The following is a 27,427-nucleotide window of genomic DNA, read 5'->3' as shown; positions in this document are numbered from 1 at the left end:
AGCGGAAACCAGATTGTAAAGGGTCAAGAAGAGAGTGATCGGAGAGATAGCACATTAGATGGTAGTGAACCAAGCATTCCAGGAGTTTAAAGATGAAGGGAAGATTGGAGACTGGTTTATAGTTAGCAGTGCATTTCTGGTCAAAGGATGATTTTTTTTAAGTAATGAATGTATGTTGGTGTGTTTAAATGAGGAGGGAAAGATACCAGGTGAGTGAGAAAGATTAAATATTTTAGTTAGGTGAGTGGTATCAACCAGGGAAAGGGACTGAAGGAGATGTGAGGGCATAGTGTCACTGGTGCAGGTAGTAGGGTGAGAAGATGCAAGGAGTGGGTTAACTTCTTTTGTGACAAGTTCAAAGACTGAAAGTGAGCTAGATGCAGATCAAGAGGAAGGACAATTCATGATATTATGGAATTTGGGGAAAATTTTGTGTAGGATCTGGTTAATTTTTTCTTTGAAATAATTGAACAAATTGTCAGCACTGAGGTTGGTTGTTGGGGCCTGACATTTTCATTCTCTCCTCAAGGCAAAAGAGTCATTTAGGATTGTTGGATAGTGCAGTGATAAGGGTGTTCAGTTGGTTTTTAGAGTTTTTAGAGTTGAAGGGCAGGGTTTAGCCAAATTGGATTTTCTTCACAGATGTATGGAGTACCTGGAGCACCGCTGGAGAAAACAACATGTTTTCAGTGTGTGCCGGGGTTGTCTCTATCTGTGCCGAGTTGTTCTAAATGTAGGAGGTTCAGCTTCATCCAGGGCACTTTGCAATGTTTCATTATAATGTTTCAGTGCAGAGTCAGGATATAAGAGGGAGGAGATTGGGGCCAATGATGACTGCAAATTTGTCATAAATTTCTGGGTATTAATGGCACGTTTATTTCTTTGGTGTCCGGCTGCTGGAACAAAGGTTCAGTAAGAGCCAGAAGGTTAAGGGAATTTGAAAGGAAAAGTAATGGATGTAAGAGAGTTTGTTACACGTTGACAGTGAATTCCAAAGGGCACAATTAAGAGACAGAAGGCATGCAAGGAACATTAACGAGTTTCATAGGGTTTCTGAGTGTATCAGGGGAGGAGTTAAACTTACTTTTACAAGAAGGGCCAGGATTAGGAGAGAGATCTCTTGCAACTAAGAGAAGAATAGAGAGAGTAAGCAGATGGTTACATGATTTGTGAGAGTGTCTTTGTGTTGTGTGGTTGAAGTAAATGGATCAGTGCGGTTTAAGATTGTGAAAAGAGCGTTAGAGCTGTACAGTGTGTGAAAGAGCGGTAGTTAGGAGTTATTGCAGCAGCTGGAATATTAATGATACAGCTACAAATGGTGAATACATTTTGCAATGCAAATTACACGGAGACAAGTTTCTTTCAATGTCTTGCCTGTCTCCTGAACTGTCCAACTGCCTTGTTTAACTGGCACTTGGATAAAATCTACATAAATGTCCTTAGCTCTGTCTAAATATATAGGAAGGTTTGATCTTAGATCTATCACTAATTTAACTCGTTAACAATCAATCAACTAACTTAAAGGGGTTGCCAGTCAAAACCGATAAGTCTACAGTCATTCTGTGTGACTGCCAACTCATGAATCCCCCTGAGGCATGCACTGTGCGCTACGGGATTCGCAGGTGTCAGACTGGAAATGAAGGGTATGTATGCGTTATGCATACTCATAGCCAATAGGAGTGGCCAAGACTGGACAAGCCCTTTAAGACAGCAGGAGGCAGTGAAATGCAGAGACAAACAAATAAACTTGCTGCCCAACATGGATCATCATAAACTGTAAACGTAAGTGAGATGAGCTTACAGCATCTGGGAACCAAACACAGCAGGTGAATGAAATATATACACCATTGAATGATAGAGGTTTATAGACATAGGAGTGGGAAGCAAGCTTCCAAAGGGTTAAACGCAGTATACTGATAGGTAGTACTTCTTTTATTTCCCAGTTCCTTCATTAGTAATGTAGCTTTCCTTATTTTCACTCCTCTTTATTAAACTGCGCCATGGGTATAGAGCACAGAACATGAATGTTCTGATTGTGGAATTGCTCCTATTGTGAAGATTCTCTTCCGTTCATGGCAATGCCACAGGGTAACTTCATTTCAGTGCTGTGCTTATTTGATGATTTATTGGCTAGATCTAAACAAAGACTGGTCCAAACTATTACACATCATGGCTGAGATTCTGCTGGGGCACAGATGCTGCCAGGTTACTTTACAGTTCTCTTGCAGTCTGGGTATTGTGTACATTTCTCTGCCAAGAACAAATGTGAGGAGCGAGGCTTAAACTGAAGAGGACACTAGAAAGCCTACACTTAACAGACACTTTGCAAAATGTCATCTAAATGTAAAATACTTGTAATCTTCTTAATAGATGATCCAGTGCATTTTTTTTTTCAAGCATCTCAAAGTTATGGCAAGTTCAAGGTTATGATGGTATGCTGCTGGTGCTTTCAGTTTATGAAAATTTTACCATGTTTTTTAGACGTCAAAGACAAATTAACCCCTTCACCCCCAAGGGTGGTTTGCACGTTAATGACCGGGCCAATTTTTACAATTCTGACCACTGTCCCTTTATGAGGCTATAACTCTGGAACGCTTTGACGGATCTTGGCGATTCTGACATTGTTTTCTCGTGACATATTGTACTTCATGTTAAAGGTAAAATTTATTCGATATAACTTGCGTTTATTTGTGAAAAAAATGGAAATTTGGCGAAAATTTTGAAAATTTTGCAATTTTCCAACTTTGAATTTTTGTGCCCTTAAATCACAGACATATGTCACGCAAAATACTTAATAAGTAACATTTCCCACATGTCTACTTTACATCAGTACAATTTTGGAACCAAAATTTTTTTTTGTGACGGAGTTATAAGGGTTAAAAGTTGACCAGCAATTTCTCATTTTTACAACACCATTTTTTTTTAGGGACCACATCTCATTTGAAGTCATTTTGAGGGGTCTATATGATAGAAAATACTCAAGTGTGACACCATTCTAAAAACTGCACCCCTCAAGGTGCTCAAAACCACATTCAAGAAGTTTATTAACCCTTCAGGTGTTTCACAGGAATTTTTGGAATGTTTAAATAAAAATGAACATTTAACTTTTTTTCACACAAAATTTATTTCAGCTCCAATTTGTTTTATTTTACCAAGGGTAACAGGAGAAAATGGACCCCCAAAGTTGTTGTACAATTTGTCCTGAGTACGCTGATACCCCATATGTGGGGGTAAACCATTGTTTAGGCGCATGGCAGAGCTTGGAAGGGAAGGAGCGCCATTTGACTTTTCAATGCAAAATTGACTGGAATTGAGATGGGACGCCATGTTGCGTTTGGAGAGCCCCTGATGTGCCTAAACATTGAAACTCCCTACAAGTGACACCATTTTGGAAAGTAGACCCCCTAAGGAACTTATCTAGATGTGTGGTGAGCACTTTGACCCACCAAGTGCTTCACAGAAGTTTATAATGCAGAGCCGTAAAAATAAAAAATCATATTTTTTCACAAAAATGATCTTTTTGCCCCCAATTTTTTATTTTCCCAAGGGTAAGAGAAGAAATTGGACCCCAAAAAATGTTGTGCAATTTGTCCTGAGTACGCTGATACCCCATATGTGGGTGTAAACCATTGTTTGGGCGCATGGCAGAGCTTGGAAGGGAAGGAGCGCCATTTGACTTTTCAATGCAAAATTGACTGGAATTGAGATGGGACGCCATGTTGCGTTTGGAGAGCCCCTGATGTGCCTAAACATTGAAACTCCCTACAAGTGACACCATTTTGGAAAGTAGACCCCCTAAGGAACTTATCTAGATGTGTGGTGAGCACTTTGACCCACCAAGTGCTTCACAGAAGTTTATAATGCAGAGCCGTAAAAATAAAAAATCATATTTTTTCACAAAAATGATCTTTTCGCCCCCAATTTTTTATTTTCCCAAGGGTAAGAGAAGAAATTGGACCCCAAAAAATGTTGTGCAATTTGTCCTGAGTACGCTGATACCCCATATGTGGGTGTAAACCATTGTTTGGGCGCATGGCAGAGCTTGGAAGGGAAGGAGCGCCATTTGACTTTTCAATGCAAAATTGACTGGAATTGAGATGGGACGCCATGTTGCGTTTGGAGAGCCCCTGATGTGCCTAAACATTGAAACTCCCTACAAGTGACACCATTTTGGAAAGTAGACCCCCTAAGGAACTTATCTAGATGTGTGGTGAGCACTTTGACCCACCAAGTGCTTCACAGAAGTTTATAATGCAGAGCCGTAAAAATAAAAAATCATATTTTTTCACAAAAATGATCTTTTCGCCCCCAATTTTTTATTTTCCCAAGGGTAAGAGAAGAAATTGGACCCCAAAAAATGTTGTGCAATTTGTCCTGAGTACGCTGATACCCCATATGTGGGTGTAAACCATTGTTTGGGCGCATGGCAGAGCTTGGAAGGGAAGGAGCGCCATTTGACTTTTCAATGCAAAATTGACTGGAATTGAGATGGGACGCCATGTTGCGTTTGGAGAGCCCCTGATGTGCCTAAACATTGAAACTCCCTACAAGTGACACCATTTTGGAAAGTAGACCCCCTAAGGAACTTATCTAGATGTGTGGTGAGCACTTTGACCCACCAAGTGCTTCACAGAAGTTTATAATGCAGAGCCGTAAAAATAAAAAATCATATTTTTTTCACAAAAATGATCTTTTTGCCCCCAATTTTTTATTTTCCCAAGGGTAAGAGAAGAAATTGGACCCCAAAAAATGTTGTGCAATTTGTCCTGAGTACGCTGATACCCCATATGTGGGTGTAAACCATTGTTTGGGCGCATGGCAGAGCTTGGAAGGGAAGGAGCGCCATTTGACTTTTCAATGCAAAATTGACTGGAATTGAGATGGGACGCCATGTTGCGTTTGGAGAGCCCCTGATGTGCCTAAACATTGAAACTCCCTACAAGTGACACCATTTTGGAAAGTAGACCCCCTAAGGAACTTATCTAGATGTGTTTTGAGAGCTTTGAACCCCCAAGTGTTTCACTACAGATTATAACGCAGAGCCGTGAAAATAATTTTTTTTTTTTTTTCTCAAAAATGATTTTTTAGCCCCCAGCTTTGTATTTTTACAAGGGTAACAGAATAAATTGGACCCCAAAATTTGTTTTCCAATTTGTCCTGAGTACGCTGATACCCCATATGTGGGGGGGAACCACTGTTTGGGCGCATGACAGAGCTCGGAAGGGAAGGAGCGCAATTTGGAATGCAGACTTAAATGGATTGGTCAGCAGCCGTCACGTTGCATTTGCAGAGCCCCTGATGTACCCAAACAGTACAAACCCCCCACAAGTGACCCCATATTGGAAACTAGACCTCCCAAGGAACTTATCTAGATGTGTTTTGAGAACTTTGAACCCCCAAGTGTTTCACTAAAGTTTATAGCGCAAAGCCGTGAAAATAAAAATTCTTTTTTTTTTTTCACAAAAATGATTTTTTAGCCCCCAGTTTTGTATTTTCACAAGGGTAACAGGATAAATTAGACCCCAAAAGTTGTTGTCCAATTTGTCCTGAGTACGCTGATACCCCATATGTCGGGGGGAACCACTGTTTGGGTGCATGACAGAGCTCGGAAGGGAAGGAGCGCCATTTGGAATGCAGCCTTAAATGGATTGGTCTGCAGGCGTCACGTTGCATTTGCAGAGCCCCTGATGTACCCAAACAGTACAAACCCCCCACAAGTGACCCCATATTGGAAACTAGACCTCCCAAGGAACTTATCTAGATGTGTTGTGAGAACTTTGAACCCCCAAGTGTTTCACTACAGTTTATAACGCAGAGCCGTGAAAATAAAACATCTTTTTTTTCCCACAAAAATGATTTTTAGCCCCCAAAATTTTTATTTTCCTAAGGATAACAAGAGAACTTGGACCCCAGAAGTTGTTGTTCAATTTGTCCCGAGTACGCTGATAACACATATGTTGGGGTAAACCCCTTTTTGGGCGCACGGGAGAGCTCGGAAGGGAAGGAGCACTGTTTTACTTTTTCAACGCAGAATTGGCTGGAATTGAGATTGGACGCCATGTCGCGCTTGTAGAGCCCCTGATGTGCCTGGACAGTGGAAACTCCCCAATTCTACCTGAAACCCTAACCCAAACACACCCCTAACCCTAATCCCAACGGTAACCCTAACCACACCCCTAGCCCTGACACACCCATAATTCTAATCCCAACCCTAATCCAAACGTAAATGTAATCCAAACCCTAACCCTAACTTTAGCCCCAACCCTAACTTTAGCCCCAACCCTAACTTTAGCCCCAACCCTAACTTTACCTCCAACCCTAGCCCTAACCCTAACCCTACCCCTAACCCTAACCCTAAACGTGACTGAAATACGTGGCACTGAAATACGTGGCACTGAAATACGTGGCACTGAAATACGTGGCACTGAAATACGTGGCACTGAAATACGTGGCACTGAAATACGTGATACGTGGCACTTAAATACGTGGCACTGAAACACGTGGCACTGAAATACGTGATACGTGGCACTGAAATACGTGGCACTGAAATACGTGGCACTGAAATACGTGGCACTGAAATACGTGGCACTGAAATACGTGGCACTGAAATACGTGGCACTGAAATACGTGATACGTGGCACTGAAATACGTGGCACTGAAATACGTGGCACTGAAATACGTGATACGTGGCACTGAAACACGTGGCACTGAAATACGTGATACATGGCACTGAAATACGTGGCACTGAAATACGTGGCACTGAAATACGTGGCACTGAAATACGTGGCACTGAAATACGTGGCACTGAAATACGTGATACGTGGCACTGAAATACGTGGCACTGAAATACGTGGCACTGAAATACGTGGCACTGAAATACGTGGCACTGAAATACGTGGTACTAAAATATGTGGCACTGAAATACGTGATACGTGGCACTGAAATACGTGATACGTGGCACTGAAATATGTGATACGTGGCACTGAAATACGTGGCACTGAAACACGTGGCACTGAAATACGTGGCACTGAAATACGTGGCACTGAAATACGTGGCACTATGACTGTCAGAAAATGTTCATTAAACGGTTAGGGGTGAGGTTAGGGGTAGAGTTAGGGTTAGGGTTTGGATCCCTTTATCACCTTGATGGTGGTGGGTGGCTTTTCAGTGTGTTTAAATGCATGCGTTTTTAACGCAAACAAACGCATGTGCTTAAAAACGCAAGAAAATACTGCAGGTTGTATTTCTGAAAATGAACGCATGCAGAAAAAAAACGCATGCGTTTGAAAATGCGACCAAACGCGTACAAAAAAACCGCATGCGTTTTCAATGTTAAATATAGGGAAAAAACGCATGCGTTTTTTTGTGCAAAAAACGCTGCAGACAAAAACGCAAGTGTGAAACCAGCGACGCTTTTTATAGCAAAAAAGTTTTTGCGTCTCCACATTTTGAGACCTATAATTTTTCCACATTTTGCTCCACAGAGTCATGTGAGGTCTTGTTTTTTGCGGGACGAGTTGACGTTTTTATTGGTAACATTTTCGGACACGTGACCGTTTTTGATCGCTTTTTATTCCGATTTTTGTGAGGCAGAATGACCAAAAACCAGCTATTCATGAATTTCTTTTGGGGGAGGCGTTTATACCGTTCCGCGTTTGGTAAAATTGATAAAGCAGTTTTATTCTTCGGGTCAGTACGATTACAGCGATATCTCATTTATATCATTTTTTTATGTTTTGGCGCTTTTATACGATAAAAACTAAAATATAGAAAAAATAATTATTTTCGTATCGCTTTATTCTCAGGACTATAACTTTTTTATTTTTTTGCTGATAATGTTGTATGGCGGCTTGTTTTTTGCGGGACAAGATGACGTTTTCAGCGGTACCATGGATATTTATATCAGTCTTTTTGATCGCGTGTTATTCCACTTTTTGTTCGGCGGTATGGTAATAAAGCGTTGTTTTTTGCCTCGTTTTTTTTTTTTTTTTTCTTACGGTGTTTACTGAAGGGGTTAACTAGTGGGGCAGTTTTATAGGTTGGGTCGTTACGGACGCGGCGATACTAAATATGTGTACTTTTATTGTTTTGTTTTTTTTATTTAGATAAAGAAATGTATTTATGGGAATAATATATATATTTTTTTTATTATTTATTTAGGATTTTTTTTTTTTTTTTTTTTACACATGTGGAAAAAAATTTTTTTAACTTTTTTACTTTGTCCCAGGGGGGGACATCACAGATCATTGATCTGGCAGTGTGCACAGCACTCTGCCAGATCGACGATCTGCTGTGCAGGGCTGCAGGCTTACCAGCGTCTGCCCTGAGCAGACACTCGGTAAGCCACCTCCTTCCCTGCAGGACCCGGATGCCGCGGCCATCTTGGATCCGGGACCTGCAGCCAGGAAGGAGGTAGGAGACCCTCGCAGCAACGCGATCACATCGCGTTGCTCCGGGGGTCTCAGGGAAGCCCGCAGGGAGCCCCCTCCCTGCGCGATGCTTCCCTATACCGCCGGTACACTGCGATCATGTTTGATCGCGGTGTGCCGGGGGTTAATGTGCCGGGGGCGGTCCGTGACCGCTCCTGGCACATAGTGCCGGATGTCAGCTGCGATATGCAGCTGACACCCGGCCGCGATCGGCCGCGCTCCCCCCGTGAGCGCCGCTGATCGGTGATGACGTACTATCCCGTCGGCGGTCATACGGGCCCACCCCACCTCGACGGGATAGTACGTCAAATGTCGGGAAGGGGTTAAAGAGACCCTGTGCACCGAGCTGATGTTTTTACTGATACCATTTTGGTGCAGATCTTTTGATTGCAAGTTATTGCATTTTAATGCAATATCATGGGGACCAAAAACGTAATTCTGGCGTTTTGACTTTTTTTTCTTGCTACGCCATTTAGTGATCAGGTTAATCATTTTTTTTCTATTGAACAGGCGATTCTGAACGAGGTGATACCAAATATGTGTATGTTTGATTTTCCTTTTTTTTTTTTTTGAGTGGGGCAAAAGGGGAGGATTTGAAGTTTTTATATTTTTTTTTAATTTTTTAATTTTTTATTTTTAAAACCTTTTTTTTTAATACTTTTGGCATTCTTCAAAAGTCACCATGGGAGACTAGAAGCTGCCATAACCCGATAGGCTCTGCTACATACAGCCGATGATCAGATCACCTGTGTGTAGCAGAATACCTCACTTGCTATGAGCGCCGACCACCGGCAGTGACAACCATAGAGGTCTCCAGGAGACCTCTGGTTGTCATGCCAACACATTGGTGACCCACGATCATGTGACTGGGTCACCGATGGGCGGATTTCCAGCACAATTGTCGGAGATGCATGTTAAATGCCGCTGTTTGACAGCGGCATTTAACAGGTCAACAGCGGTGGGAGGATCGCGCTTTCGCAATAGCAAGTATTGGCGATTTCCAAAAACTGCCACTGCGCAGGCAGCGCCTTCTTGGAGGAGAACATTTTTTTCTTCTCTAGAAAGATGGCGCCACCGTCGCCTGCACAATAGCAGCTATCGGATCACAGCTATGTACACCGATAGCTGCGATTGTGCTTTTGCAGCGGGCGTATATACCTCAGGAAAAGCTCAACGACGTGTAGTAACTAGTACATTGAACATGCGATTATGCTGCAGAGCAGGTGACACAGCTGGCACCTGCCCGCAGAAGTTTTTTTTTTTTTTCTTCAGTATGTACAGGTATTCATTATGCTAACTAGGGGGCAGGTCAGTGAGGCCGGCCCGTAGCACAAGCATATCATTAACGCAAAACTGAAAATAAAGATTAATCAACAACCACAAGATGAATTCCATCAACCAAGGTATCATTGTAATCAGTATAACGGCACCAACCTTACAGTGTCTGTATGTTACTGTGCACAATGCTGCTGACAGGTTCCCTTTAATCAGCATTTGATGTTTTCTGATCATTAGATTTCGGTGCACAGGGACAGGTCGCTGCTGAGATTTCAAACAGAGGAGGCAGGTGTCTCACAGGAGGCAGGCTGAGGGGCTGGGAATCACGGACAGGGAGGAGAAGACCCGTGTACAGTCCGGCCCCTGTGCACTGAAATCTAATTAGCAGAAAACTTCAAATGGCGATTAAAAAAGAATAAAGTGTGTTTCTTCAGCAAAGGTATCAATGTAATGAGTATTATAGCTCCGTTACAGCCAATTTTTACTTTACATTACTAAATCATGCTGACTGATTCTCTTTAAACCTGCTCCTGACCTGATTGTTTTGATGGAGCTTTGGTAAGAAGGAAATGAAGTGCCATGAAAGCATTCATTAGAACAGTGTATCATTGCCCCCCAGAGTAGATAAATCATACAGTATAATATTGAGTAGCTTCCTTTTTAGGTTATGTCCCCACGATCAGGCATAGCAACGTTTTGGACTTGTATTTTAGTTTCGTCCAAAACGCGGCATATTAAGTGTTGCTCTTGTTTGTCGGTACTTGCAGATTCACCACATGTAATGATATTCAGTTGGTCAAAATCTGCAGCGGAGACTAGCGTATCAGCTACAGGGATTGACATGGTGCGGCTCATAAGCCCGCACCGCCGGTGAGTTTACGCGGTGGTAAATAGAAGTCACCATGCTTCTACTGTAGAACGCAGTGTTTTTGACGCAGCGCATTTGCATTGCAACAAATACGCTGCTATTCCTCGTCATAGGCGTGTAGCCTTATGGTCAATACATTCTGGAGAATACGAAATAGGAGATCCCAGATTAACTTTTTACTAGTGAGTATTTAAGTACTAAAGAATGATTGATCAAAAAAGACCCTTCTGAATTATTCAGCAGCATCAGCTCCAAGTGAAGAATTTGGCCTTTAAACACTTGTCTACATTCCGATGAGATCTACCCTTCTTAGAATCACTTGTCTACATCCCTTATAGAATGTATGTGTGAGTTCCGGTCTGTAGACTAAACCTTAAATGTCTATTGTGTATTTTAAGATATAAACATTTGGTAAGAGTTCCCTCGATAAATTCATAGTAAGGAAATGCAGGATTGAAGATTTCATCAGTCATACATTTTATGCATCTGCCCGGTGTTTACACGCGCATGTGTTTGAATGTATTCCAGTGATCCCGGTCTGCTTTGTGGCTCACTATAGTGCCATGTATGACTAGATGTACGGGTAACCATGTATTTCTCTATGGTTCCTGCCTAACACTGCGCAATGACATTTTTCTATGTGGATTTCATCATTAAGACATAAGATCATTGCATCGATGTTAACATTGGTGGTTGTACTGTGACACCACTTCTTTACAGGAAAAATGCAATATATAAAATGTCAGCTGTCTCCTCTAACCTCGCATTCACAGGAGCTATGTTTCAGTGCTGAGATCTTTTTCCAAGGTTTAACATCTGAAGCATTAAGGCTCACCTCCAATGTGTCAGTACAATAGTATCTCCTATTCTGAGCACTATGTCACTCGCGGGGTACTTTTCATGCTGTGCCATTTCGTTGTAGCCTGTGAGAGCTTTTTCAAGCAGCTCAATAGCAGCTGCAAACTGGGATTATGGTGCGTTATACCATTTCATGTAAAAGATTACTGTGTTATTTATGTCAGGCTCTGTTCACACCATTGTTTTTTTCTACATTATCTTCTTCGGTCACATTTTCAGGAAGCATGGAGAACCGTTTGTTAATGTCCCGCAGCGATTCATTCATTGGAATTTTTTGGGCTTCATTTAGAAATAGCATGACTAGCTGCTCTATTCTACCTGATAAAAAAGGTAGGTCACATGCCCGATAAAATTGGTGCGTGTAGGTAACAAATGTAACCTCTACCCCCATACACACACAAACTGTGAAAAATATATCTAAAATGGTGGCGACGTAACTCTAAAATAAATATAAATCATAAATATGACACACATGGTTATAGCTACTACAAAAGATGCCGGTACTTATTTTTTGTTACAGATCTAGAAATTATAATTTCACCAGTTTGTGCTGTTAGCAGTATGGATAAGGAATGGTTGACTTCAACAGCTTTAAGAGGTTGTCTAGTTTTTATTTAAAAAAAATAAAAGAAGCATAACGGATAAAGCCTTTGTCACTCAATTGTGACCTCTCCACTGCTTCCCATGGTCTTTTTTTTTTTTTTTTTTTTCTACTGCACAGTGATGTCAACACCTGGCTGCAGCCAGTCACTGGACTCTGTGCTTATGCCATTGTAGAAGACACAAAACCCCTGCGCCCAGTGTTGGTATATTGTATTGTCTATGCATATGGCTGTCGGTATATTTGCATTTTGTGAATCCATTTTCTTCCAATATTTTAAAAGAAACCTGTCAAATTGAATATGAAGTATGATCCGGGGTAAGAGTTGTACACAACGCATGCATGGATAGCCTGTGTGTTGTGACTGTCATGCAGCCGGGATACATGCAGCTGTGGCGCCGAGCAGCTGATTATCGGGAACGCTCCAGGTATCCAGGTTCCCAATGCAGCTTCTTCAGTAAGCGCTATAGCTTGCCGAATAAGGATGGAGCCAGCAATGTTCGCTTATCTCTACTAGAGATGAGCAGAAAGCTTTGCGCAATCCTAGACGAGGTTAGTATTCTCTAGTCATCGGCAGGAGCTTCTGAAATCCAGGGCTCATCTTATGATTTACTGTGCTGGAGTGACGTTACCTGTGCGCAAAGATAACGTCACAAAAGGCTTGTGGATCAAACGCAGCACCAAGGAATTCGGACGGTCAGAAACTTTGTGCAGCTAATGTCCATGGCCAGAGAGGCCTGACCTCAACTGTGAATCAGTGTTTTACGTGAAATGATATGCTCATATCTAATGCCTACCCTTTCTATACCCAGGAGTCTATTGGGCGGTCCTAGTCAGCAATTGACACCTATCTCTTTATGACTAGTTATACAGGAAGGTTGTCCCCTAACTAAATACACTGCTCAAAAAAAATAAAGGGAACACTTAAACAGCACAATGTAACTCCAAGTCAATCATACTTCTGTGAAATCAACATGTCCAGTTATGAAGCAATGCTGATTGTGAATCAATTTCTCCTGCTGTTGTGCAAATGGAGCAGACAACAAGTAGAAATGATAGGCAATTAGCAAGACAACCCCTTTAAAAGAGTGGTTATGCAGGTGGTGACCACAGATCATTTCTCTGTTCTCATCCTTTTTGGCTGTTGTTTTGGTCACTTTTGCATTTTGTTATTGCTCTCACCCCTAGAGGTTCAGTAGCATGAGGTGGTGTCTACAATACAGCCCACAGCAGTTGCTTAGGTAGTGCAGCTCATTCAGGATGGCACATCAATGCGAGCTGTGGCAAGAAGGGTAGCTGTGTCTATCAGCACAGTGTCCAGAGCATGGTCAGATACCAGGAGACAAGCCAGTACACCAGGAGACGTTGAGAGGGCCAGAGGAGGGCAACAACCCAGCAGCAGGACCTCTACCTTCTCCCTTGTGCAAGGAGGAGCAGTGCCAGAGCCCTGCAAAATTACCTTCAGCAGGCCGCTAACATCCATGTGTCTGCTCAGTCTGTCAGAAACAGACTCCATGAGGGGGTGGTATGAGTGCCCGCCGTCCATAAGTGGGTGTTGCGCTTACAGCCCAACACTGTGCAGGACGATTGGAATTTGCCAGAGAACACCATGATTGGCAGATTTGACTTTAGCACCCTGTGCTCTTCACAGATGAGTCTGGAGACACCATGGAGAATGTTCTGCTGCCTGCAACATCCTCCAGCATGACCGGTTTTGGAGGGGGTCAGTAATGGTGTGGAGAGGCATTTCTTTGGAGGGCCACACAGCCATCCATGTACTAGCCAGAGTTACCCTGACTTCTATTATGTACCGGGATGAGATATTCAGACCCATTGTGAGAGCATATGCAGGTGTAGTGGGCACTGGGTGCCTTCTGATGCATGACAATCCTAGGCCTCATTGGCTCATGTGTGTCAGAAGTTGCTGCATGATGAAGGCATTGACGCTATGGACTGGCCCTCCCGTTCCCCAGACCTGAATTCAATCGAGCACATCTGGGACATCATGTGTTGTTCCATCCACCAACGCCACGTTGCACAACAGACTGTCTAGGAGTTGACTGATTCTTTAATCCAGGTCTGGGAGGAGATCCCTCAGGAGAACATCCGCCGCCTAATCAGGAGCATGTCCGATGAGGTCATACAGGCATGTGGAGACAACACACACTACTGAGCATCATTTCCTTGTCTTGTGGTATTTCCACTGAAGTTGGATCAGCCTGTAATTTGAATTTCCACTTTGATTTTGAGTATTATTCCAACTCCAGACCTTCATGGGATAAAAATTTTGATTTACATTGATCATTTTTATGTTTCATTGTTTGCATCGCATTCCCCTATGTAATAAATAAAGATTTGCAATTGGAATGTTTCACTCAGTGACATCTAGGATGTGGGATTTTAGTGTTCCCTTTATTTTATTTTTTTTGAGCAGTGAAATAACACCTACTTGACTCATCAGGAAAAAGAGTGGGACTTTACTGAATAAAATACAAGTTACACGGAACATTTTCCCACAAAACGATATATCATTCTTGCTCTATAACACGCTTCCCATAGATCAGACAGCATATTCAATGTGACAGGTTCTCTTTAAGGAGCAACCTCTTCTCGCTTTGTGTGGCACAGTTTCTTCTTGCTCCATCCTCTTGTGTGAGTATCTTTAAGCCTGGGGGTAGTTGTAGGAATGCCAGTTCTGCTCATTTACTTTTGGGATAACATGTGTCACTGCAGGAGAGATGAACTGTGTGATTTCTTTTCTAACAGGCAAGTGTGCAGAGTTCTAGAAGGAGTATTTATCTGCAAGAAATCTGCTTCACTCCATTGACTCCGCTTCTACCGGGGTTCTAATCTTTTCTCTAATCAGCCAGATGTGGGAAGCTGGATACCCCATGAGAGGGCTGCTGTCACATTGTAGTATATTAAATTAACCCACAGTGGATTTTGGTGCTTTCTTTGAGCTGGTCCTTAATGAAGAGCTTTGCCTTAATTAGGAGAATAAAGTGACAAAGAGCATAGACATTATTGTAGATTGCTAATGATGTGCCAGCCTGTGTATAGGAAGAGGGAATACATGGGTCATTTAAGGAGGGAGTAAAGAAAAGAACCCTTCAACTGCAAATGTGTGTTCGTTTCTTGCTCATATGCAACAATGTGGTGTCTAAATGTAATGCCTTAAATACAAAAATAGTGACTAATTTAGATACAAATGTGTTAGATATCCCATAGACTGGTTGTTCAGCAGTGTTCACGACCTGACCTTATGTCTGTAGATACTCGCTTATCCTATATTGTAGTTGAAGAGTTGGAGGACAATCCTAAAACCTTCGTGTATGATTGTTAGACAGTGTTGCCGATTCATGACAAGACACTTTCTGATATTGGTGTTTCTTACCATGTAATTTCATGTTAACCTTCTGACATTTTTTCGTCTGGAATATAGGGTCCATTTAAATTATCTATTTTCGGCCCAGCGACAAGCGATGATATACTTAAGGATCATCACTCACTTATTAGCTTGTTTACACAGGTTGACAAATGAAGCCGATGGAAACAGAACGATTGTCAATGTAATTGTCCTCTCCCCATACAGAATCATGCTGTTTACAGCACATCCCCTGTTTGTACCGGATTATGTGCCGCCGTTAATGATGATTTTTATGCCAGTATAAACTATTCTGTCACAGGATGAATGAGCATTTTGCTAATTTCTCGGGTGATTATGTCAATAATTTCTAAGACTTATAATTATTCTTATGAATTCTTGTTCACTGATCGCCTCATCTAATTGTACTCAGAGTGGTCACAGATTACTACATACAATATTGTGAACCCAAAAAAAAAACCAATAAGCATAATTAAAGCAACAAGTTGTCAAGGAGTATATTCAACCATAAAATCAATTTTATTGACACAAATAAGCAGTAAAAGTTATGAGCAGAGTATCATTACCAAAACAGGAAAAAGGATAGTAAAGAAAAGTATAGCCAAGGAGTACAATAATATAAATTACATTTATGAACAGCAAGGGTGCCAGGGTTCCGGAAGTGAAATTAGTGTAATCAAAGGTGAATTTATACAGGGTTAAAAAATGTGCAAAGGCGGAGCAGCAAATGGGAAGTAAGATGTGAACACGAAGTCCTGGTGAAATCTAATATTTGCTCCTAGAGTCCATTCCAAGGATATTATCCTCATGTGAGGTGGGTTAGATGCATATATCATGGGCACTAAAGTGCTTTCTGTGCAAACACAAAAGAATAATAAAGTGCAAATGATTGGCTGATACTTACGTAATTGTATAGTAAATAGACCCAGACCTGCCGCCCCTACACGCGTTTCTCTGTGACGAAGACAGAGACTCATGATACCTGGACGAGGGGCAGCATAAATCAGACACTGGAATTTCAGAGAAAGAAAACTTTGAAAAGCTGGCATGTAAAAAGCTTCCTAAATGACTTGTTAGAGGCAGATCCATAGCAACTTCTTCCTTTCTCGCTCCCCATAATGACAGTCCTCTCGCTGTTTGCACAGATAGTGACTGGTAAGCCTAACGGGCAGTTTACGGCCCCCAATTATGTTTTCTCCAACTGCCGAACAGATTCCCGTTGACTGAAGTGCTTTCATTCCTTCTTACTCTGAGCACCCTCTCGAAACATTCACTACAAGACGCGGTGACTCATCCAATGGAAGACTACGTCTGTCAGAATGTACTCTTTGGGCGGAGTTAGTGCTCAATGCGCTCCTGTCCCGTAGGAGAACACAGCAGCGTCTCCTGTGATGTATATACGCCAGCCCAGTGTCTCCAATGATGTGTTTGGCACAGCCCTGTGCCTCCATCATGTTAAGGATGAGTTAACTAAATGTTAATATTGCAGGGGATTTTTCAAGTTGATAATTTTGTGCGGCCGCCAAAGGATGGTATACATATCCAAATGGGCCTTGGCAGACAAAAATGTTTTTCGAAGTCTAATTGAATTTTACAAAAATCTGTATTCTGTGGCTGCCATCTTGCTGAACAGTAGACACTCAACAAAAAAATGAGAAAAAATAAAGACATAATCTCACTGCTTACCTCTCCGGCCGCCCCTGCTGCTCCCTTCACTCTGTCCTGTCCTCCACACCGCTTCTCTGTCCCAGTGTTCATTTTAGTCTTGAGCTTTTGGCTGTGAACAGGCCCTAGAGTAAACTATTCCCCGGGCCCATCTATGGCCAGAAGTGATGATCCAGAGTGAACATCTGGATGCAGCTCCTGGCCACAGGACCAGAAGGTCAGTTTTCATTCATAATTATTTTAGGGGCCTGCTGTGGCACAGTGAACACTGGGCCAGAAATACGAGGCAGCAGGAGTTGGAGGATCTGAAAGTTGGAGAGAGCTGAAAATACCTTTTCTGTAAATCGAATTTCCTGGTAAAGTCTGCGCAAACAGGTGAATTCGAATTTCCTTTTCGCAGGTTCACTCATGTCTATCTGAGATGCACAGTCCTCCATCAACGTTTCAGCATGTGTTCTGAAATCTGCAGAGTTTCACAGTAAAACATACCTGACTACAATAACAGCCAGTGTCTGATTCATGATGCTCATAGTTCGGACAGCATTTATCTTCTGTCAAGGTCCCCTTAAATATACTTAGTAGTGAATTTCAGGATGGACCTACCCAAAATTACAGTGAATACACCCAGCCTCGGGTTCTTGTATGATTGCTAAATCTACTTGCATTTGGTAAAAGATTATTTTTTTATTTGAGGGAAGGGATAATTGCATATCACTTCTTGACTACTTTATCTTAGGCTGTATATTCTTTTCCCTAAATGTCAAATACCAGTAAGCTCTTGTGGAAGCGGCTGTGATGCCATCTTTAGTCAGGAAGCAAATTTCATTTTTTTCTCGTTAATTACAGTAGCAGATTTTTTGCAGCCTCCACTTTTGCTTAAGCCAACGTTAAGAGGAAGAGTTTAATTAGCACAGGTGGCTGTGGAGTTTTGTTCTGTATAGCATACTTGCTGTAAGATAAATGAAGGACTCTTAAGAAAAGCTCAGTGTCTTCTTCATGATTGAAGGAAATGGAAGTCTAATTGGTCAACAGCGTCACTGTATAAAGTGCTTTCACTTAGTGACGGTGTTACATTTTTGTCACAGAGAGCTCAACAAATGCAAATCCATGCTGTCAGAGACATGATCGAAAGCAAGTCATGATTTTGCAGTGGGTCCCAACAGTCAATCAGGAGCCTATTAATTCAACTGATGATAAATTCTAAAAATTCACTAAATATAATCATAGATTAATAGCTTCCCTGGAAACAAAGCCTAATATTTCTGACTAAATAGGTAAATATCTTAAGACAGAAAAAAAAATAAAAATTCTCCCGACATATACAAAGGTTGAAGCATACTTAAAGTGCTATACGGTTTCAATGTCCCGATTATGTTCCTTCAGGAGCTCCTTTCATCTGCTGCTCATCAAGATACATACACTATTGCCCAGATTTTTCTAAATGTTTTTCTGGAAATTCAGTATAATTCACTTTGTTAAATCACAACATTGCGAAAAAATGTTTCAACTATCTTCACAACAGTTTTGCCTAGCTCCACCTGAATGGGATTGGGGTGTGGCGATGCAATTAGAGGCTCACACCACATTTCAGGTGCTTGTGCCTCTTAATGAATCAGGTGTCTCTGACTCCAATCCTCCGTTCATCAAGAACGGCATGAATTGGGGTCTAAATTCAAACAGAGTACAGGAAGTCCCCTGAGTATGAGGTTGGGGAGCATAAGGGCTCAGACAGGAAAAGTCCCAAACACTGATTGTTTAAATACAATGTAAAGATCTTGGCGGAGCAGTAAATGGAAGCAACTTCTAAAGGAGCAGAAATTGGACGTTGAAAAAGCGATTCAGTATTGTGTTTGGGAGAAAAGAAAGCAAAATAAATAAATGAAATATATGGCAAACATTCATAACTTTATAATGCCTGGCGAATAATAAAATATTAAAATAATAAGACTTTTATTTACGTTTTAAAAATATTTCTCGTGTATTTAATTCTAATTAGATTTTTCATTTTAGAAAATAAAAATGTTTGGGAGTATTTTTTTTTACATATTGATGCTATTTTTATTTTTTATTTTTTTACATTTTATTGGAATTTTACAACTTTTTATCATCTAATGGAATTGCTGTGGATTTGCAAATCGCATGTGTTTTACAGCAACAAAGTGGATCCACACGTTGGGGATATGTTCTGTGCAAAAGTTGACTTGTGGTGCATTTTTTTCTTTATTTCTGTAGCGTGTCAATTTCTTTTGCTGATAAATTGTGATCTTATGCAAAGCTTCTTAAGTGCTTTCAATAAGGAAGTCAAAATTCTCAATTTGCTAGTGAGTTATCAAATCTAAAAAACTCATTTTAATTACTTGGCAGGTTATCAACTTTTGATTAAAACACTGCTCAGCAACTGATGTTGTAGGCAGTGCGATCGCTTTTGGTAGTCAAGCAGTACAATTTATTATAGTGATTCACACATTTCTACAAAAATTGGTTGATTCATGTTGTTATAGTGATTCAGCCTGCCTTCTTCATGATGTTTTCTGTGAAAACAGAACAAATAATACCTAACTGCTTGCTATTTTTACAGAGTGTTAAGGCTAAGAGAGCCATTGAATCTATAGTGTCAGCGTGTTAACATGTCTTGGTATTCTTCCAAAATTGCTAGGTTTAATACATCTCATTAGTCATCTTAAGAAACACTTGCAATAAGTGTTCATACAAAGCAATCTCGCTTATGAATGACTGCTATTTGTAGAACTTTCTTCTCATGTGGTCTCTTGGCTGACTTACACAAAAAGAGTAAAAACCCTGTTTGATACTATTCGATAAGAATTGGTGTTGCTCTAAAAAATTATCGGCAAACAAGTAGACATTACATAATTATTCTGCTTATTCTTACCCAGCGAGATACGATTCCCTACCGAATTTTTCAAGGCTTGTGTTTAAGCATTTGTCCAAAGGAATTGTTAGTATGACGCACGTTACTATGAAATACTGAATCCTGTTATTTATGTTGCCACCACTTTTTCTGACCCGGATGTCAATTTTAGTTTGTGTTGGGTGTGAAGCATCTAAATAACTCGCACTTCATCTGATCTCTTTGGAAAAGTGGTAGTGAAGACAATATTGGGGAACATGGTGCACATTAGACAAATTCTTCATATGGGTATCTTCATAAAGTCATAGTCATTTCCTGTAATATTTTAGTCATTTTTTTACATTTTCATAAAATTCTGGATATTTTGCTAGTCCTTTGTGTCACTCCATAACATATGCAACATTTTCGCCTCGATTTAACAAAACCGGCTGTACATATCAGTTCAGCAATAAGAAAAACCCCACACAATTTCGTTGAGATTTGCTACATAGTAGTGTATCCACATTGCACTGCAGAGTGTGGATGAGATTTCATAAAATCTTTTCAACTTTACTAGTACTGTGATAAAACGAGCGCAGCTTTTCTATACACAGTTCCTAAGCAAAAAATATACAGCATATCCATCCTGTGGGAACATAACCTTTAAAAGTGGGTTTCTGAGAATGAATAACATGCTTCTGAATCTGAGAATGCTTCAGTAGTCTTTCCCATTAATTGGCATTTAGACTTTAATTTAGTTGCAACCAAGTGCACCAACTGTTTCTGCTGCATTTTCTGGTTGTTGGTTGTGAAGGTGTCTGCCCGGGGAATAAGAAATACCATTACATAACGAGACGGGTAAAGATATAAACCTTCTTGACAGGATTTATTGTATCACAAGGGATTTTTAGGCCTCCTTTCATCTGTAAATGTGAAGCTAAAAGACATCCTGAAGTTGTTTTGTCACTTAATATTTTGACACTGCTGTTATCGTTACCTTTTGGAATGTAAATTATAAAATGGCTCTAGTTTTAGAATTCCTTCTGTTCTGTGAGTTAAGGAGATGTTATGATTAATCTTATTATCAAGCTTTGGTCTCTTTATCCTCTGTCTGTATGATCATGTATCCGATTTGTGACAACAACATTATTAAGAATAGCCTTCCAGAATCCTTAAAATTGTTATCGAAATCATTAGATTATTATTGATGGTGTCAATTTAACTTCTGCATCAGTTTAATACTAAACACGAAGCCAAAAAACAGCACAAGAATCCCTTGTGGTGCAATATATCCATAAGAGGACCATTCCAACTCACAGAGCTGCCTATGGACATCAAAAAGGGGCAACATTGCAGACTGTAGACATAGTGGACAGGTAAGGAAACTTTGTGCAGCAGATGAAAGTCACATCATGCTTCGATTTAAATTTGGAAGATGTCAAGCAGTGCCATCAGTTTAGAACTGTCAGCAACCTGTAGATCGTAGTTACACCTATCTGCAGTTTAGCGAAATCTGTCCAGAAGTGGAAGAGCTATAGCCAAAAACCATACCTTAAACATGGAAACAAGGCCAAGCAACTCAACTATGCACCGAACATTAGAAATAGGGAGCAGAAAAATGGCAGCATGTGCTCTGGATTGATGAGTAAAAATGTGAAATATTTGTGGTAATAGAAGGTAGGAGAGCTGACAACAGGCTAGGTTTACTGGCAACAGTGAAACATGGTATGGGTTCCGTGCAAGTTTGTGGCTGCATTTCAGCAAATGGAGTTGGGGATTTAATAAGAATTAATGGTGTCCTCAATATGGAAAAATACAGGCAGATACTTATCCATCATGCAATACCATCAGAGAAGTGTCTGGCTTCTAGTGTTTTGTGCAACATAACCACAAAGATACAGCCAACGCTATTAAAGTGTTGTCTGATCTAAAATGAGTCTGCAGTCACTCTGTGTGACTGCAGACTTATTAATTCCCTCAGCGCATGTGTTGTGTGCTGCAAGGATTTGTTGGTTTCTGAGCCGGAACTAGCAGGTACATAGGCGTTATGCGTGCTCCTGGCCAGGACCCAAGTTGTGGGCACAGACTTGCTCCATGCACTTGTACACTTGCACCCGCTGTACAGCCGCTCAATACAAGTGTATGGGCCGAGGCTGTGCCAACTAGAAATGGATAGATAAATAGTGTGAGATAGCGCTCCCTGAGTGGGTTGGGGGACACTCGCTTGGCAATGGGATTAAAGCACTTAGGCATGGTTTCTCACAAAAACAATCTATTCCGGTTTATTTAGACTCCTAAACCGTGTCACAAATAGTTCATTACATACATCAACAGAACACATTAACCACCAACAGTCTGTTCCAATGGCAGAAGCTTCTCTGCCCGTAACCCCCTTTATCTGGAGTTACCTTCCTGCTCCACACACTGACTCCTGTCAGTCCTGGTTCCCAGGGAAGCTGCCGAACTGGGATCACCGTCCTTGTGACCAGGGCACTTCAGATAGTCCAGACCCACAGACGGAACTGTAGCTTCCCCAGCACAGTAGCCATCACAGGCTCTGCAGATACGGCCTCTCCGTGTGCTATTCAGGAAGTTCAGTACCAGGCACTTCCAACACACAGGCCCTCAGTCCATGGCCTCACCATGTGCTTCCAGGAATCCAGTCCACTCCAGGACATTCCAACACAGACCATCCAAGACTTTACACACTGACCATTCCGGTCCATACACTTTGAACCATGTGACCAAACCCTGGTCACATTATGTAGCTGTAACCACCCCCATAGGTGGGGTGTGTGTGGTTAGCCAGTCCCACCCAGCTCTCCGACTTCCCTGCAAGCCTCCCTTTTAACTATACAAAATACTTGTGGGACTACAGGTCCCAGAATAACAGTACAACAGGATACAACAGCGCAGACTCCCTCTGCGACACATACCGGCCATTTACAATCATGCCGGACACTTTCATTATCACCATTATAGATACGCCTCCATGCGTATCTTGAGGAGCACATACCGCGCCCCCTGGCTGTAACATGGGTCACTGCATCACAATAGATAGAAAGACATTAGATGTATAATAGATAATGAATAGATAAATAGAATAGATATCATATAGATGTGTAATTTCATTTGGCATTTAAAGATGTTTAGCCTTATTTTTTAGATGTTATTTATTTAATAGGTTAAATGACGTCGGAATCACATATTTTTAATGACCAGCCAAAGTGAAGCAGACAGCCATGTGTATATATTATCAGGCTGGGAAGGTTATTGAGCCCTTTCCAGCCTAAAAACACCAGCCCTCATCCACCCCAGAATTAGCGCATCATATGAGATGTGCCAACTCTGGTTCTTTGCCTGGCTCTTCCCAATTGCCCTGGTGCCGTGGCAATCAGGGTAATGGTAGTTGGGGTTGATGACAGCTGTCATTTGTCCAAAATCACAAATCCCATCAACCCCTGATTTTAATGGAGATGTATTTTTTTCTGGCACTTACATTACTATCCTTTAATTAAAATAAATAAATTAACACACACAGAAGAAAACCTCTTTATTTGAATAAAGACTCCCCCACAATAGCCATCATTCACCAGTTTATTGAAAACAAAACTTGTGTCTTCAGAATTCCCCATAGGTTTCCGATTAGGTTCAGATCAGGAGGCCTATTTGGCCACTGGATCCCTTTCACCCTGTTCTTCAGAAATGCAACAGATTTGTGTTTTGGATCATTGTCATGTTGAAAAAGTTGCACATCTATGAAGTACACAAAGTCATGGTAGCACATCTTCTTTCAATACAGAGCAGTACATCTGTGAATTAATGATACCACCAGTGAACACCAGGAGCTCTCATACAACCACCAGTTATTTATATATATATATATATATATATATATATACAGTATATTTAATATATACCATAACATGCAGTTTAACATTCATTTAAGCCTGCCAATATGTCCTTCAGTGTAAGCATGCTTTCTTCTTATAAAACGGGTAGGTGATCTATCCTAGGGCCAAATATTGATACCGTATATACTCAAGTATAAGCCGAGGCTTCTAATTATGCCACGGAAAACTGGGTAGGCTTATTGACTCGAGTATAAGCCGGGTATGCGCTGTCCCCTCATCCCTATCCTGGTATGCATGGCTCCCCCATCCCTGGCCTTGTATGCATGGCTCCCCCATCGCTGTCCTCGTATGTGTGGCTCCTTATCCGCTATCCTTGTATGCATGGCGCCCACATCGCTGTCCTGGTATGCATGGCTCCCCCGTCCCTGTCCTTGTATGTATGGCTCCTTATCCCCTATCCTTGTATGCATGGCTCCCCCATCGCTGTCCTGGTATGCATGGCTCCCCCATCGCTGTCCTCGTATGTGTGGCTCCTTATCCCCTATCCTTGTATGCATGGCGCCCACATCGCTGTCCTGGTATGCATGGCTCCCCCGTCCCTGTCCTTGTATGTATGGCTCCTTATCCCCTATCCTTGTATGCATGGCTCCCCCATCGCTGTCCTGGTATGCATGGCTCCCCCATCGCTGTCCTTGCATGCATGGCTCCACGGTCTCTGTCCTTGTATGCAAGGCTCCCCGGTCTCTGTCCTTGTATGCACGTGTCCCCGGTCTATGTCCTTGTATGCATGTGTCCCCGGTCTATGTCCTTATATGCATGGCTCTCCGGTCCCTATCCTTGTATGCATGGCTCCCATATCCTTGTATCCATGTTTCCTACTAAAAAAAAAAGCAACAAACATCCTACTCACCTTCCTGCGCGCCCTGATGCATCTCGTTCAGCCTCCCCCGCCGAGCGATCGCTCATTAAGGTAATAAATATTCACTCCATGCCTATGGGAGTGGAGAGGAGTGCACATTCATTACCTTAATGAGTGGTGCCACTTGATTGCTCAGCCAGAAATTCTGCTGGTGCCGGAACCAATGAGAAGCAGCGAGGGCGCGCAGGAAGGTGAGTAGGATGTCTTCTGGAAGCAGGAGGCTGATGGGGTCTGTGCGTGCTATAAGAGAAATGAATATTCATTTCTCTTTAGCAGCTGGTTTAGTTACAGCTGTAGCTGCCGGCTTCTGCCTCTGTGACCCGCTGCTCTGCCACTCCCCCTCCCCCTCCGGCCCTCTGGGACAATTGACTCATGTATAAGCTGAGAGGGGCGATTTCAGCACAAAAAATGTGCTGAAAAACTCGGCTTATACACCAGTAAATACCGTAATTATTTTTCGCTTGTCTTTATCTTAAAGTATAATTTTGTAGTTGCCAGCTAATGTAATGTATGAAACAGGCATTGATGTTCACAGATGGAAACGGCATTTCCATTTTACAAATATTTGTTTGCGTAGTTTTGTTCTGATTCATTGATTTCCTGACAAATGGTGTCAGCATAATAAGTGCTTCCTAAAGCGTGTTCCACATCTCCAATGGATCTTTTAATGGGATGGATAAAGGGCTTGCATTTCACTTTTCCAAAAATAAAATGTAACCAAACATTGTTTTACAGATGTCCTAGTAAACAAAATAAAATTATTTCCAGACGTGATCTTGATGGAGACATTTTATACCCTGCTGAGTGGCACTAAATAACAAAGTTGAAAACTAGGCACAAAGGATTCACGTGTTGTTTTATGTTGTTATTTTTAGGCTACGTTAACCAGCAAATGACATGGCTTCCCAAGCCATCACTGATTGTGGAAACTTCACACTAGACCACACGCAGCTTGGATTGTCTGTCTCTCCACTCTTCCTCCAGACTCAGGGACCTTGATTTCCAAGGTCTAGTGTGAAGTATCCACAATCAGTGATGGTTTGGGGAGCCATGTCATCTGCTGGTGTAGGTCCACTGTGTTACCAAGACAAAAGTCATTGCAGCCATCTACTAGGAAATTTTAGAGCACTTCATGCTTCCCTCTGCTGACAAGCTTTTTGGAGATGGAAATTTAATTCTCCAGCAGGACTTGGCACCCGTCCACACTGCCAAAAGTACCAATAAACAGTTTAAAAACAACAGTATGTTAGGTGTCGAGTTCCTGCCACTGCACAGGGGGAATTCTGGAGCCATGTCTGCTGCGGTCTCCCTTTCTCCTCCAGTCGCAGTGGAGCCTGCTCAGCGGAGATGTCGGTCCCAGCGTCTGGCTCAGGCTGATACTGGACAACTGGTTGCTACTGCCCTTCCAGGCTCTACCTTTGTAGCCAGCAATGTTCAGCAGCAAGCAGGTCTTTCTGGGACTAAGTCCTGTTTTTCCTATACTGAGCATGCCCACGGGACGACCTCCCATTGGAGGTCGAGGGTCACATGCTTAAGTCCTGTTGTGGTTCCTATTGGACCACTAGGAAGGTCCTTGTGTGCTGCAGCTATAAAAGTTTCGCATGGCCGCACGGCTATGCGCTAGTATCAACCTATGTCATGAGCTTTGCTGCTTTAGTGGTCATGTCTGCATGAGGTCAGGGTTTGGCTGAAATAAGCCCCTAGAATACCGGCACCTCCGGTGAGGAGTTTTGTGTGTTTGAATTCAGGGCTGGCGTATTGCCACTAGAATTCCGGCTCCACCGGAGAGGAGGTGTTTGTGTTCTTTGCTGACTGCGTGACCACTGGTTGCTCTCTGCTCAGTTAGGTAGCTGTGATCCTCTGTGAGGTTAACAGGGCACAGCGTTTTCCTATCTATTCGAATCTGTGAAGTAACAGAGTTTGCTTATACCGCCATATAGTGGCGCCAGTTTTAGCAACAGGCTACTCTCCTGCACGGTGGACCCCGGGTTGCGAATTCACCTATTATTACATATATATATACTCTGTGCGTTCCGCCAACCCTAACACAGTATCACTGTGCTTGATTGGCCAGCAAACTCGTCTGACCTTAGATCCATAGAGAATCTATGGGGTATTGTCGAGAGGAACATGAGAGACACCAGACCCAATAATGCAGACAAGCTGAAGGCTGCTATCAAAGCAACCTAGGCTTCCATAACACCTCAGCAGTGCCACAGGCTGATTGCCATGCCGCATTGATACAGTAATTGATGGAAAAGGAGCCCTGACCAAGTATTGAGTGCATTTACTGAACATACATTTCAGTAGGCCAACATTTCAGATTTTAAAATCATTTTTTCAAGCTGGTGTTATAAAGTTTTCTAATTTACTGAGATAATGAGATTTGGGCTTTCATTGGCTGTAAGCCATAATCATCAACATTAACAGAAATAAACACATGAAATCGATCACTCTGTTTGTAATGACTCTATATAATATGAGTTTCACTTTTTGCATTGAAGAACTGGAAGAAATTAACTTTTTGATGATATTGTAATTTTGTGAGATGCACTTGTACCTCTTGGTATTTCTGTCCCACCTTCCTATAGCTGTGCTAACCTTTAATACAAGAAATACATGAACAGGCTAATCCACCATAGCGGGAGCTTGACACAGTCATCATGAAAGACAATCTAACTACCCCTGAGCAAAAGAAAATGTAATTGAGACATGTACAGTT

General features: G+C 41.9%; 1 protein-coding gene across 2 annotated transcripts in view; it reads left to right on the top strand.

Annotated features, from left to right (window-relative positions):
* Window positions 1-27,427, top strand: part of COG5 (component of oligomeric golgi complex 5) — a 413,551-nt gene that overhangs the window by 114,010 nt on the left and 272,114 nt on the right. The window lies entirely within an intron of this gene.

The sequence above is a fragment of the Ranitomeya variabilis genome, chromosome 5, assembly GCF_051348905.1.
Source record: "Ranitomeya variabilis isolate aRanVar5 chromosome 5, aRanVar5.hap1, whole genome shotgun sequence".
Lineage (NCBI taxonomy): Eukaryota > Metazoa > Chordata > Amphibia > Anura > Dendrobatidae > Ranitomeya > Ranitomeya variabilis.
This window is presented reverse-complemented; position numbering and strand designations above follow the sequence as displayed.